The sequence below is a fragment of the Protopterus annectens genome, chromosome 13.part0 (genome assembly GCF_019279795.1).
Source record: "Protopterus annectens isolate FY-2018-M chromosome 13.part0, PAN1.0, whole genome shotgun sequence".
In the NCBI taxonomy this organism is placed as follows: domain Eukaryota; kingdom Metazoa; phylum Chordata; order Ceratodontiformes; family Protopteridae; genus Protopterus; species Protopterus annectens.
The window spans coordinates 1,037,052,383-1,037,067,286 of NC_056747.1; positions in this window are offsets into that span (position 1 = coordinate 1,037,052,383).

Sequence of the window (14,904 nt, forward strand, 5' to 3'; positions counted from 1 at the left end):
GCATCTTACCAGATTGATGAGTGTGCAAAGTGTAGCTTTTGCTGTTGTGTTTCCAATGTGTAAGTATACCTAAAATAGACAGCTTTGCAAACTATATATAAACAGCTGTCCACATTACTACAAGTATTGGAAAATCTGAATGTGTGTTGTCAGTATAAAGATGTCCATATAATAAAGCACTTTTTATTTATTTCTGTAGTGTAGTTGATATCTTTAGGAACAAGTACTGAGAGACCAAGTTTAAAGTGCATGGGTGCAGATAACACAGGGCTACAGTGTAAATATGTGTTCTTTCCTTAAAAAGCTCCTTCCCTTTACTTATGTTTTTACATGTACTTTCATGGGATGAAGACTAAATGGACAATAAACATAAGTAATACATGCTACTATGCACTTTTCACAGAGCGTACTTGAGCAACGGGTTTGTGAATGCAAGATATACATTTCTACTGCTTTCCCTGTTTGCACTTAGTTAAGTGACAAGCAAATGTGAGCCTCATTACTAAAATTATGAGAGTACTGAGTATTGAGTGTATGAAACACACCTGCTGCTTAGGTGACTCTGTGGCAGACAGTTGTAAATGCATTTACAGAGTTCATTTGGAGACCAGATGATAGACTGTCACAATCCAGGTGCATCTAATAGTTTTAAATATGTATTTATAATGCAATGAAGTAATTCTTTATTCTACATTGACTGTGTCTTACCTTAGTGCAGCATGTTTAAGTGGCATTGCATGGAGGTAACTGTACCATTGAAGAGCCGTTCACCTTCACTTGGCATTGGTGCACAATACCAAACTCCCAGCAAACACAGAGGCCAAAGAGTGAAGGGCTGCATTGCTTTTTTATACTTATACTTGTTGTGTGTGATTCCATTTTTGGATCATATTAAAGGTGTTAAAATAGGGTAGATAGGAAAGTGATGAAATAGGGGGCAAGCATGGGGAAGAACAAAGGGAAAGCAATATAGGAATGTGCAGGAGGGAGGTAGGAAAGAACCATAGCTATCCACTTCTTCAACAGTGTAAAATGGAAATATGTATAGAATATTGGCTAAATTTGGACTGTCACCTTGACAATGAGGGTGACAACAATGCAAATATTGTTTTATGGCCACCTGAACTGAATCAAGTGTGTCAAGAAGATATGTGTGCAAAGTGGAGAGCTTTGTATGAGCCAATATCTTTTTTTTTTTTTTTTTTTTGTGGCACAGGGGCCCATTTGTTTTACTTCAGTCAGGGAGGAATATTAGGTAAGGGACGTAGATATTTCAGGATCAGGCAAGTAGGGTAGGCAAGGAAGCAGATGCAAACAAACACAGCAAACAAGACAAGGCACAGGGGATGGTGAGGGACACAACAGGTTGAGAGACACCATGATTGGGGTGAGGGAGGGAGACAACAGATGCCCAGGCCTATCCAGCTTGGGAAAAGTGAGAATCTAGTCCTCACCCACAGGACTGCCACCACTGTCCCCTTACTCTACTGACTCTTGGAATGTTTGACATTTTTTCCTATGGACCATAATTGAGAGCAGCCTCTCCATCCGGCATAGACATACACCAGTGGTACTGTACATGACCCTATGCACCACCCCTGGCATCTCCAGGCAGGTGATAAAATTCCCACTTCTGCCAGTATTCCCTGTGGGTACAACAGCACTAGCAGCTGGGGTAGTGCTACCGGAGGGCATAAGTAGTGCAGGGGCAGCAGAGGCAGTACTGCTAGTTTGGATCCCAGATGTACTGGCCATCAGTTCCAGAGACAGTGGATTGGGGGCAGGCTGAGCCACTGGAGTTGACCTACCTCCCTGTGCTATAAAGCATTTTGTGATTTGTCAGAGATACATGACATGGAAATATTTTGACAACACATAGAAAGAAAATAAGAGATAATGGTTGGGTTGAGAGAAAAAAAGAGATAAAATCGGTGCCATCATATGTGATGTGCAATGCATTATCACAATAATAAAGTATTTTATCTGAACTTTTACATTTAAGTATACTTCTTAACTACAAACTATAATTAAGGCTTGCTCAAAATAATGATTGCAATGTACATATTGCATATATGCTTTGTCCAGTTATGCAGATTAAGTTAACAGCAGGCCATTTATGCTACCTGTGCAGAAATTAATTTGTGTGATATTTTTTAAAGGATTTTACTATTTTATATTTGATACTTGTGGTATTTGGACCCACAACATCTGACTAGAGTCTTAGACTTGACTCCTGCAGTTGGCTTAAGCTACAGACTAAAGGATGTATGATTGCTTTTACAATTAGGATATGCATGCTTACTTTGCTACAACTGTATATAAATTAAATAAATTTAAAATCTAAAGTAATACTTCAGTGTGCTGCATACATACCCCTTACTTCCTTCAGTCTCTTTAGATGCTCAGCATGGGCTTCTCTATTCACCATAATCTCTGCATCGGCTGTGGAATAAAGAGAAGAGAACAGGAGAAGAGTATTATGTATACCAGTATTGCCTATATGCAGCTTTCTATCTACTATAAATTCTCTTTATCAGTATGCTTAAACAACTGTGGGATGTCACCAGTCCTGAACTCATCCATCCACTGATTGAGTGTATCCCTCTTGCACCTTTTCAGGTCATTAAAGTGATGCCTACACTGTTGTCCAGTGCATGGAATGCCAGATGCACTGAAGACAGCCTTGACCAGCCTATTCCAAACCTAAGACTTGTACTGGGAGCTGGTATAGTTCCCTTGCAAAAGCCATCGGTTGTGGCACTTTACAAGGAGTCCTTTGAAGAGTCTGGACTCCTCAAAACCTCACTTCTGCACCTTAAATTGGGCATCTTCCCTTCTACCACCAGACATGTCCAACCAATGAGTACAGCAATAGCTAAGAATGATTTTCCTCCACTGCATATTATCGCATTTCCTGGTAGTTTCTGCAAACCCAAGCAATGATGCCAACCACATTTTCATGATGTTAAGAGGAGAGCAACAGTGCCAAACAGAGAGAAAAGCAGTTTTAGAAATTGGAAGGTTAATCTGCTGCTGTAACTCCTAGATGATTCAATTTTGCAGACATATATTGGTGGCATATATTTTATGACCTGACACATTTTTCATGTGGCTTTACACACTGATAAGATTAATTTTTACAATGTGGGATTCATACCTATGCATAAGGGACAAAACATTTTCTTCTGCAGTGGTGATTCTTCTTTGCCACAGAAGAAGTGTGTTTCAGACTAACTCATTATTCACATATCAATACACATATGTGTGTGACCTGACAAGGTTCTGATTTATACATCCCTGTGTATATGAATATTATTGAAGTGTGAAGACCATCCAAGGCCAGAGAACACAATTATGATTACAGAAACATATTAGACAGTATACCCTCACTCATAGAAATAATTTATATGAGTTTATTAAAACTGAGTGCACGACCCTTAATAAATCTGGAAGTTTGTTTTATTTTTTCATGTGAATTTTAATATACAGTAAAATGGAACAACATTAAAAATAATTGGAATTTGCTGTGTAGAACCCAGGTTCATCTATATTGCAGCCTCACACTTACACCTGCTGCCACAGGAATAGTTAAAAAGCAGCTGGATATTTTCATACTTATTCTTAACTTTTGAGTGTTAACTGGCATGCAATGCTGCTTCCTGTATTTGCGCATTGCAAAACATAGAGGATATAATCTATCCATTTTGAAATTGTCTGCTGTTTACTTCATCTCTGCAGGTATTCTAGACTTACAGGCATTGGGGAGGCTGCTAACTGCCAAGCAATGCCACTTAGCAAATGAGAGAAGCAAAGCTAAACCTGTTTTAGCCTTGTGACCAGTGTTTTTTAGGTTCAATCCTTAAAAGGCAAATCTGGGGCTTGAACCGTGATCTACAAATAGTATACACTGTGTGGATCATCGTGTTTACCAGATGTGCTATACACACACACATGATTCACAGGTGTAGTTTATGTGTTGGTTATCATAGAACTTCATTACATGACATTTATTGTATTTCTCTGTTTCCCCTTTTTGCGCTAAGCTGCACTTTGTGCAAACACTGGTATTAAAAATATATCCATGTGAAATAAACATTACAAAATGAATGTTAGTACGCATGAAAGTTTTTACACAATGCTGGATTTGAACTCTCACACCAATGAACCTACAAAACACAGTAAGGGTGTCTTATCCCTCTTTGCCACAGAAACAGCTTTACAGCAGCAATGGAATCAGTATACATACAAGCAAGTCCAAAATCATCCACAGTATTAAGATATATGGTACTTATACACTTTGAGTTGTTTGTACATATGTTTATTTCAGATGTAGTGCAATGAGTGATCACACAACCATTTGTGACTATCGTTTGCAGAAATGTAGCTCTGTCTTATTCTTGTATGGTATTCATTCATCTCTTGTCTGAACAGTAATCCAAAACATGCAGTCTGTAAATCATTTTGTATCATCTTTAAAATGTATGAGAATATTAATGACAATTACATGCAATTTTCTACAAATGCAAGGGAAGTTGGATATTACTGAACAGAAACTTTGATATGTATGTTGCTTATTAACATTTAAAACCTTTATACAATTGCTTGTATACTTTGTAAGTCTAACCTGGCTGACACACCAACTGGAGGTAAGGGACTCTGAATTGCTGTTTTGGTTTCCCTTTCCATATCAGTAATCATTCACGGTTGCAATCCATTAGCAACAAACTCTGAGGGAGTGCCTGGCACTATGTTTACATCTGCTACACAGAGCCAAGAATTTGCGATTCAGCAATTCTAATGAGTTCACACCTTGTTTGCATCTTTACCATCCTCACAGGCCTGATTCTACACTATTAAAAGAGAACTGTGTAGCTAGGGAACCTGAAAGTGAAGATACTTGTTTATGTGGATAAGACAGAAGAAGATTGCTATTGCTTTGGCTTTATCTGCAGAGATGACTACCGATATTGATAAGGTATGATTACATGTTTTCAGTTATGTACTGGATTTGCTCACACGTCACTAGGAAATACACAGACACACACACACACACACACACACACACACACACACACACATATATATATATATATGTGTGTGTGTGTGTGTGTGTGTGTGTGTGTGTGTGTGTGTGTGTGTGTGTGCATTAGAAAATGCTACTTTTATCTGTATGCACTTATCAGACGTTTACTGATAACATAGGCATTTTTTGCATTTCTGTCAGGGCATTTTACTTTCTCAGATGCACGGCCTTATTAACTTTCAGCACATGTGTTAATATTACAACTCAGTAGTGAAAACAGCAGAAGCCAGGAAACTAAGCTCCAAAGAAGAAAAAAATAAAATTGTATAAAACACACCAACGTGGTGCTCCTGCAGTCAGAATGGTAACTCAAAATATCAAATAAAACCAACTCATATAAAACATAAAAAAAATATTATGGTGAACACTTTCATGGTAGAACACTGCTTCATCAGACAACCCAATTAAAGCATCATGCATTTTTATATTTAAATCAGCCAATGAAAATCACATAATTATTTCAAAGCATAAACACTTAAAGTGCTGAAACACAAAAAATTATATGAACAACATGAAACTATTAAAAATCATAATAAAAAGTCAATGCTTCAGTGACCTTTCTCTTAAAAATGGTTTCAATGAAACCATATCATTAATACCAGGGAAGCAGTATGCTTTAAAGAAAATAATCCATTTCTGCTCACAGACTTCTGTCCTGTTTTTAATTTTGCCTCCCCTCAGACTTTTATGAATAATTTCTAACACAAAAAATTTAAAATACTGCTGTGCATTCTTAGACTCTACGTGTTTAAACAGCGCACAAGTTTCTTTTTTATTTCTGATATCTCTTAGGTGTTCAAGCACATGATCTCTCAAACAGTGGTTTGTCTTCCAAATGTAGTGGACATTACAGTATGTGCAAAAAAGGGTCTATATTAGAACCGTGAAAGACCTATTCAGTGAATACGTAATCACTGACACCTATTACGTGAACCGTGAATACACTGAATGCCCTAAACCTCTAAATTTAAAATCTGGAACCGTCATAGTTGTCGAACCCCACCGCACGCTACATACTACCTACCCAAACAAAATAGATAAACCACATACATACACTAACCAAAACCCTACTTCTAACCCTACACTAAACCTTACATACATTACTATCTATGCACTTACCTTAACCCGCACCCTAACCCTAAGGTCCGTAACTATCGCAAACTTACACTACGGAGCTATACCGCAGAAGGGCCAACCATGACGATTCGACATTTCGGATTTCACGCTTCAGGATGATCAGTGTTTTTGCAGTTTGACGTATACGTGTCAATGTTTCCGTATTCAGGTAAGTGGACCTTCACGATTTTAATAAGGAACCATGCAAAAAGCATAGTAAACTAAATTCTTTGTAGTACAGTCAGCATAAAAAGGAAAATCTACTGTGCACTTCTGCACAGGATGTACAAACTGGCTACCTGTATAAATGTATTTGCACACACTACACTTCCTACAAGGGAACGTCCCATACCTATGCGAGGTAGGGGCTGATGGTGTATCATTACTTCTATAATATAGCTGTTTCTTAATAGATGCACTGCTCTTAAAAGGAAAAGTAGGCTTACTGGAAACTATTTCACTAAACTGTTCATTTGCATAAAGATTGTTCCAGTCTCTCTTAATTATATCACCGAAAACACCAACGTCATTCGAGTAAGTTAAAGGAAACCTTTTTCTACATATATCTATGGGTGTCTCTACTGGTTGCACGTCATTAGAAGTCTCAGAAAAGAAGGGCCTACCCTTCTTGTCTCTCTATCTCTCAAGACTGACTGCATACACTCATCTATCTCCCTAACCTTATAACCTGTCTCAACAAAATCTCTTTTAAGTTGATGAAAGGCATCCATTATCTCTTCTTCATCATTATGCAATCTCATCATCTTAAGAAATTGTCCTCTAAGGACATTCCTAGGGATGTGCCCTTTGTGCATACTACTCCTATGTAGTAGCGTATTTTTCCTTATCTCTTTCCTATACAGCCCTGCCCTAAACATGCCTAACTCTGATCGTTTTATCTTAACATCAAGGAAAATAATCTGCTCAGTAGAGCAGGCATGTGAAAACCTCAAAAAAGATGTAGTAGTGGATAAATAGTCAAAAAAGGATAGTAGTTGTCCTTCACCACCTCCCATAAAATAAACACATCATCCACGATTCTTTCATACTAAATAATACTAGAACTAAAATTATTATAGGTTCATAGGTTCATAGGTTGGTACTAGGCTATCAGCCCTAGGGCCTATACAAGCCTAGCCATAACAATTCCCTGGCTATTTCTTCCCACATTATTTACTTTCCTGGACCCCTGTCTAGCAGGGCAACTGACGTGATCCCTGGGGTGAATTTCTTTTCTCCCATCCAATCGTCAAGGTTCCTCTTGAAGAGGTCCAAAGAGGCACTCTGCTTGACATGTATGGGCAATCTATTCCAGAGTCTGGGGAGTCTCTGGGTCAGGAACCTATCCCTCCAGCATGTTTTGTTTATTGTGACGACAAGGTTTAGATACCTGGAGCGTGTAGCTCTGAGGGATTGGGATTTCTTAAAGTGTAGCATGTCCAACAGCTTTGGGTTTGACATGGCCTTGTATGTTAAGCAGAGATCGCCTCTGAGTAGACGATATGCGACAGAGTATAGCTGGAGTTTTTTAAGGCGGTCAGCGTAGGGCATCTGCTTTAGGACTGTGATTCTTTTAGTGAGGTATTTCTGAGACCTTTCCAGTTGTTGCAGATGTCTTGATAGGTACATACCAAATGGGGCGTTGTATTCTATAATGGGTCTAATGAGGGATGAGTACAGTGGGACAATGACCTCCTTTTTTCTGGATGAAAAGCCCTTCGTGATGAGGTGTGCCACATAGAAGGATTTCCTGACTATTGTGGCGATGTGGTTATCGAAGGTGAGACCACTGTCCACCTGTGTCCCTAAGTCTCTTATCACACTTTCTGTGTTTAGTGTACTGCCACCTATATGGTAATTCATGGATACATGTTTTTCCCAAAGGGATAACAATACATTTCTTGGCATTGAGCTTGAGCCCATGGCTCTGGCACCAAGCATCTGTTTCTGTAAGGCCCTTTTGTAGAGTATCCACATCATTTGGGGATTCAATAATGGCTCCCAGTTTGCAGTCATCTGCAAACTTTGTTAGCCAGAGTTCCTTAGTGTTAACCTGTACTTCAGAGAAGTAGATGCCAAACAAGAGCGGCCCCAGGACTGAACCCTGAGGTACTCCACTTGTCACTTGTCTGGAGCTGGATTTGGAGTCGGCTACTTTTACAGTGTGGGTTCTATCGGTAAGCCATTTAGCAACCCATTGGGTGACATAGGGATTAATGCCCAACTTAGTAAGTTAATCTATGATTCCAGAGTGGGGGATGGTGTCAAAGGCCTTGGCAAGGTCTAGATAGGCTGTGTGGACCACCTTACCCTTGTCCATGGCTCTGGAGACTGATATAAAGAAGTCAATCAGGTTCAGGAGACAAGATCAGCCCTTCACAAACCCAAACTGGGTGGGGTCCAGTGTTTGAAGGTTGCCAATGTCTTTGTTTATAAGTTCCATGATAATACGCTCCATGGCCTTGCAGATTAGGCTTGTCAGACTGATGGGACGGTAGTTTCCGGGATCCAAGGTGGATCCCCCCTTGTGGATTGGGATAACTGTAGCTCTGCGCCACTCAGTGGGCATGAAACCTAAGGTGAGGCTATGATTAAACATGACACTTAGGTGAGGTGCCAGTTCATACTGTAGTTCATGTAGTACACAGCCCGGGATGTCATCTGGTCCCATGGATGCTGTATTCTTGGCTTTAGAGAGTGCGTTTTGTACCTGTGTGGCCGTTATTACTGGAATTTGGCAATCTTCCAGTATTGAGATGGGCCATTTAGGGGGTGAGAGGGGGGTGAAGTTGGCACTGAATCGATCTGCCAGGATATTGGCAATATCCTTCGGATCAGTATATTTAATGACATTCTGTTTTAGCTCAGAGCAGATCTGAGCATTGCCATTTAGATTCTTGACATAGTTATAGAATGCTTTGTGGTTGTCTTTGGAATCTTTGGCAATTTTATTTTTGTAACTAGCTTTGGAGGATTTTATGAGGCATCTCAGTTTCTTACTGAGGCTAGTAAGGGAGTTTTTGCATCCTGGGATTTTCCTCTTTTCTGCAAAAGTTTCTTCCTTTTGTTGTAAAGTTTGTTTATGGCAGGGGACCACCAGAATGTCTTCCTTTTTTTGGATGAGAGCATTTTGGTTCTATTTGGGATGGCACGATTCATGCATGAGTGGATGTGCTCATACAGTGCCTTAGTGTAGGATTCAGCAGTTGAACTTTCAGTTCCCGTCTGCATGGGTGTCATGAAGTTTGTCACTTCTGACTTGAGTAGCATGAAGTTGGCTTTGGAGAAGTTTTTTATGGTGGTTTCTTTACTGGGGGTGAAAACTGCATCCATTTCTCAGTTAACCAATGAAAGATTGGCATAGCCATTGGCACATGCAGTACCCATCACTACACCAACCTTCCATAGATAGTAGTTACCACCAAAAATAAAAACATTATTTTCTAGTATAATCTCAACCAAACTACAAATTAGGTTATTTTTTACATTAGAGTAGCACTTGACCTTGTTCAATATTTCTCTGAAGTTCTCTATTCTCCATTCATTCAGGATAACAGTGAAAATTAGTTTAATATCCATGGTAACCAAATACATATTTTGCTGTTTATCTATAATGACTGTTCCCTTATAAAGATCTTTCAAAAAATGTTTTGTATCTTTCAAAACAGTATGTTTTTTATCAACTACCGGACGCAACATCTTTTCTACATAGATACTCAGGGATTCAGTCACCCACCCCCTCCCTGAAACAGTAGGTCACATGTGTGGGTCCACTAAACTCTTATGTATTTTCGGTAGCCCATAAACTATTGGGATAGTGGGGGCATCTACAGTGAAATATTTAAATACGTCTTCTGTTATTGTGTTAGTAATTAACAAGTCAAAGACTAAAACATGTACTTTCTCTATAAGTGCTTGAACAACATTTTTGTTAACAACAATAAATGTCTGCTGATCACTAAGTAAATCAAGCATACTATTAAAATATTTGTTTTTATCTAATAGCACTACCCTCCATCTTTATCTGCAGGTCGAAACTCTACAGTTTTAATCTCCTTCAATTCACAAAGGGCTTCATGCTCAGCCTTACTAAGGTTATAATACGTAGAACTGCGCTCTTTAGTGAAGCATTTCCTAATCTCTTTCTCACATACATTACAGAATGCTTCAACTGAAGTCTGACTCTTAGGAATAAAAGTACTAGGTTTACAAAAAATATTGACATCAGAATTAGTACTTTTAAAACTAGCTAATAATGAAACATTTCTACAAAACATTTTTAAATTCAGCAAAACATCCAGCATATTACATTGTCTAGATGGTATAAATGAAAGTCCTCTATTAAGCAGAGCACACTGAGTTTCAGTTAAATTATGTGAAGACAAATTAAAAATTAAGTCACTCTTACTGAGCTCTGAGTATTCTTGTATATTCCCCAGTTCTCTGCAGGTTGTAACTGTCTTGGTTGGCCCCTTCTCCCTTGACTCTGTGACCTGCCTTTTTGTTGCATTTGTTGCTTTATAGGCAGTGGCTCTGGTAACTGAAAAAGGGGGTGTCCTGAACAAGAGCCATTATTCACTATATTGAAGAAAGATTCAGCATTTTCATGAAGTGTTGCTAATCTCTCACAGCCCAAGTTTGTAGATGCCATTGATCTCCCCACAGCCATGTTGGTCTCAGTGTTCACTGATTCAGTTGGGGAAGAAGTTGATGTCATCTCAGGGGCAGTGCTATTTGCATCAAGGGCTCCTTCGATAGGTTGACTCTCATGTTGCGTAGGCTGATTGACAGGTGTTTGCCTAGACCAGGCAAAAACAGCACCATTCTTAAAGTCTGTAACATCCATTTGATATTTTCTGATTTTAACTGCTTGCAGTCTCTTATTATAAGCTGCAATATTTTCATAAAGATTATCTAAACTATCTTGTACCATGTCAACTGTAAAAGAAGTCAACAATTCATTTTGCAGCTTTTTAATCTCATCAAGCAATATTTTTCCATGTGGCTTGAAGAAATCAATAATGAACTGCATGTAGTCAAAACTCAGTCTTAGATTCATACTTTGCCACTGCTTCAGTAGACCATTATAGGCATCCCCAAAGGTTGGCATATTGACTACATGCAGACCCCTGGGGACAACTTTATGATGTATCTCAGCCTCCAAGTGAAGTCTCTGCCACTGGAGGCATTTGTATCTATAAAGTTTATTCATTATACTTTAGTTCAAACATGTCCCAATGTTCTTGGTCAATACTCACAGGTGCAATAGTCTCCACACAAATACTTAGCAATGGATTCATTCTCAGTGACAAAATGTTATCCAGAGAGTCCTTCCTCATGTTTTGACTGGAACTACCAGGATTATATTCCAGTTCAACATTAATACCTTCTGCCATGCTCTTGGTCTCAGTGAAGAAAAGACACCCCAGTAGTAAAAACAGCAGAAGCCTGGAAACGGAGCTCCAAAGATGGAAAAAATAAAATTGTATATAACACACCAACGTGGTGCTCCTGCAGGCAAAATGGTAACTCAAAATATCAAATAAAACCAACTCAGATAAAACATAAAAAAATTATTAAGGTGAGCACTTTCACAGTAAAACACTGCTTCATCAGAAAACTCAATTAAAGCATCATGCATCTTTATATTCAAATCAGCCAATAAAAATCACATAACAATTATTACAAAGCATAAACTCTTCAAGTGCTGAAACACAAAAAATCATATGAACAACATGAAACTATTAAAAATCATAGTAAAAAAGTCAGTGCTTCAATGACCTTTCTCTTAAAAATTGTTTCAATTAAATCATATCAACACCAGGGAAGCAGTATGCTTTAAAGAAAATGATCCATTTCTGCTCACAGACTTCTGTCCTGTTTTTAATGCTGCCTCCCCTCAGACTTTCATATATAATTTCTAACACAAAAAATGTAAAATACTGTTGTGCATTATTAGATTCTACATGTTTAAACAGCGCACTAGTTTCTTTTTTATTTCTGATATCTCTTAGATGTTCAAGTACATGATCTCTCAAACAGCAGTTTGTCTTCCCAATGTAGCAGACATTACAATACGTGCAAAAAGCATAGTAAACTCAATTCTTTGTAGTACAGTCAGCATAAAAAGAAAAATCTACCATGCACTTCTGCACAAGATGTACAAATTGGCTACCTGTATAAATGTATTTGCATGCCCTACACTTCCTACAAGGGAACATCCCATATCTATGCGAGGTAGGGGCTGAAGGTGTATCATTACTTCTATAACGTACCTGTTTCTTAATAGATGCACTGTTTTTAAAAGAACAACTAGGCTTACTGGAAACTATTTCACTAAGCTCTTCATTTGCATACAGAATGTTCCAGTTTCTCTTAATTATATCACAGAAAATAATAATGTCATTCGAGTAAGTTAAAGGAAAACTGCTTCTACGTATATCTATGAGTGTCTCTACTGGTTGCACCTCATTAGAAGTCTCAGAAAAGAAGGGCCTACCCTTCTTGTCTTTCTCTCTCAAGACTGACTGCATACCACTCATCTATCTTCCTAACCTTATAACCTGTCTCAACAAAATCTCTTTTAAGTTGATGAAAGGCACCCATCATCTCTTCTTCATTATTATAGGTGAATCCATGAGGTATCCACACCGAGACAGCTCATTCATCAAACATGGGTCATGTTCAGGTAGCAGCAGTGCATCTGAACATGGGCATGGATGTGCCAGTTCAACTCCTTCTGTCCTACTGGCCATTTGATACTTTATCCAAATTTCTGCCTGTTTCTCTTTCTTACTCACATGCATTCACTGCTTTTTATGTCAGCTTAGGCCTCCTACCCCCCCCCCCCCCACACACACACACACACACACACACACACAACAACTTGTGCATATGATGATAACTATGCCATATCCTTGTTTTCTAACGTTTGGATTCAGGGATAGATAAGTCTTTTGTCTGATGCTCAGGGTGCATATCTGACATAGTGCTTAGTATATCTCTGTTTTTGATGCTGCTTTGATAATTTTAGTGCTTTCTTACAAAATTCTGTAATGCGTACATGCCTCCAAAACTCTTACAGTTACAAAGCTGGTCCAAGCCATAAATAAAAGTGCGATAAAAGGCTGAACAATAGGGTGACTATTTAAAAATGTTGGTCTTACAAATGTAGACAGTTGATAGAATGACAGTTTTGCATCACTATTTTTAAGATTTTTCTGAGGGATATGTGTAATTAATTTCTGACTTTTCTCTTTAATGATTTTCCAGTACAAAAGTATGGGGCCAAGCTGTGGACATTCTGTGACAATCATTACTTTTGATAGGTATGAACGTGTGAAGCTTTGATGCCTGAGGCCTATACTTGACAGAGGACACGTATTCACATAAGTGACTGCTGTCACATCTTGAAGTCATTTTTGTAAAAATCATCGACCTTTTACTTACTTGCAATAGCAAGTAACAATATGCAAGGATACGCCATTCATTTGTATTATTACACATTGTTTCTATTCCTGATAAAAGTGTTTGTTTTCCTGCTACTACCTGGGCGACTGTCCGATCTAGCTAAACTGCAAGTATTTCTGCTTCTTGAACTGTTTTAAACTGTTTAAAGTTGTTTTTGCACCTGCACTTTTAAAGTTTGTCCTGTTTGTTGCTTTTACCTGTTGAGGCTACACACTCAAGTGTGCTAGCCTGTGTTACATATTTATTGCATTTTCCTGCTGTTTGTTGCAAAAAAAAAAAAAAAAAAAAATTATCCTTGTTTCCCGTCTTTCCTGACCTAGAGTAGTCCAAATACAGGCTTTGCTGTATTCTGGACTTTTGGAAAGTTCCTGCGTTGCCCATTTCCTTTCTTGGATAAAGGGAGGCTTCTTTGTTCACCAGTGGCAGTGGAGAGCTTGGAGCAGCCTATCTATCCCTGGAGGAGTGTTCCCAGCACAAGAATCTGGTAGTCTATTGGCCGTTTTGGGCCAATTTCTAGCTCTTTCAAGTCCCCCTGTATAAAACCCACTTTAGCGCAGCTTTGCGTGATTTTGCGCATAGCGCATCATCGGGCAGTGCCGCTTAATTGGGTTTAAACCATTCTCAGCTCCACAAAGTCTGCTCTTCACTTTTTTCCCTTAGAACTGATCTAGTTCTCATAATAAACACCCTATTTCCACTCTAAAGCATGGCACTTGCTCACTAAAGCAATTATATAAGTCAGCACTAAAAAATTAAAAGCAATACACCCTCACAAACTCCCCTTGAGTACTTTGTTCCCCATTGGCCCTTTTTTTCAATTATAAAGGAATTCCCAATACTATTCTAGCATGTCCAAAGGTCAGTTGTCAATCTCCTCTCTGGTCCAGCTGGTGAATCTGGGAATCTTGACGCAATGTTACAACTGCCTCATGTACACAGACAACCCTCTCCTCCTCCCAACAAATTCTAACACGTGAGAGATGCAACCATATAGCCAAACCGGAGGCTAAGCTCACTCAACTCAGTACTGGCATAACCAGTCAGGAGGAGAAGGAAACCACACTCATAGGTTCATAGGTTCGTACTAGGCTATCTGCCCTAGGGCATTTATAAGCCTAGCCAGAGTGTATGTGGCTTACACCACCCCTTAGGATGAGAATACTATGCCCTTTTAGGGTTTAGTTTACTATGCCTCTGTCTAGTAGTGACACAGAGATGACCCCCGGGGTAAACCT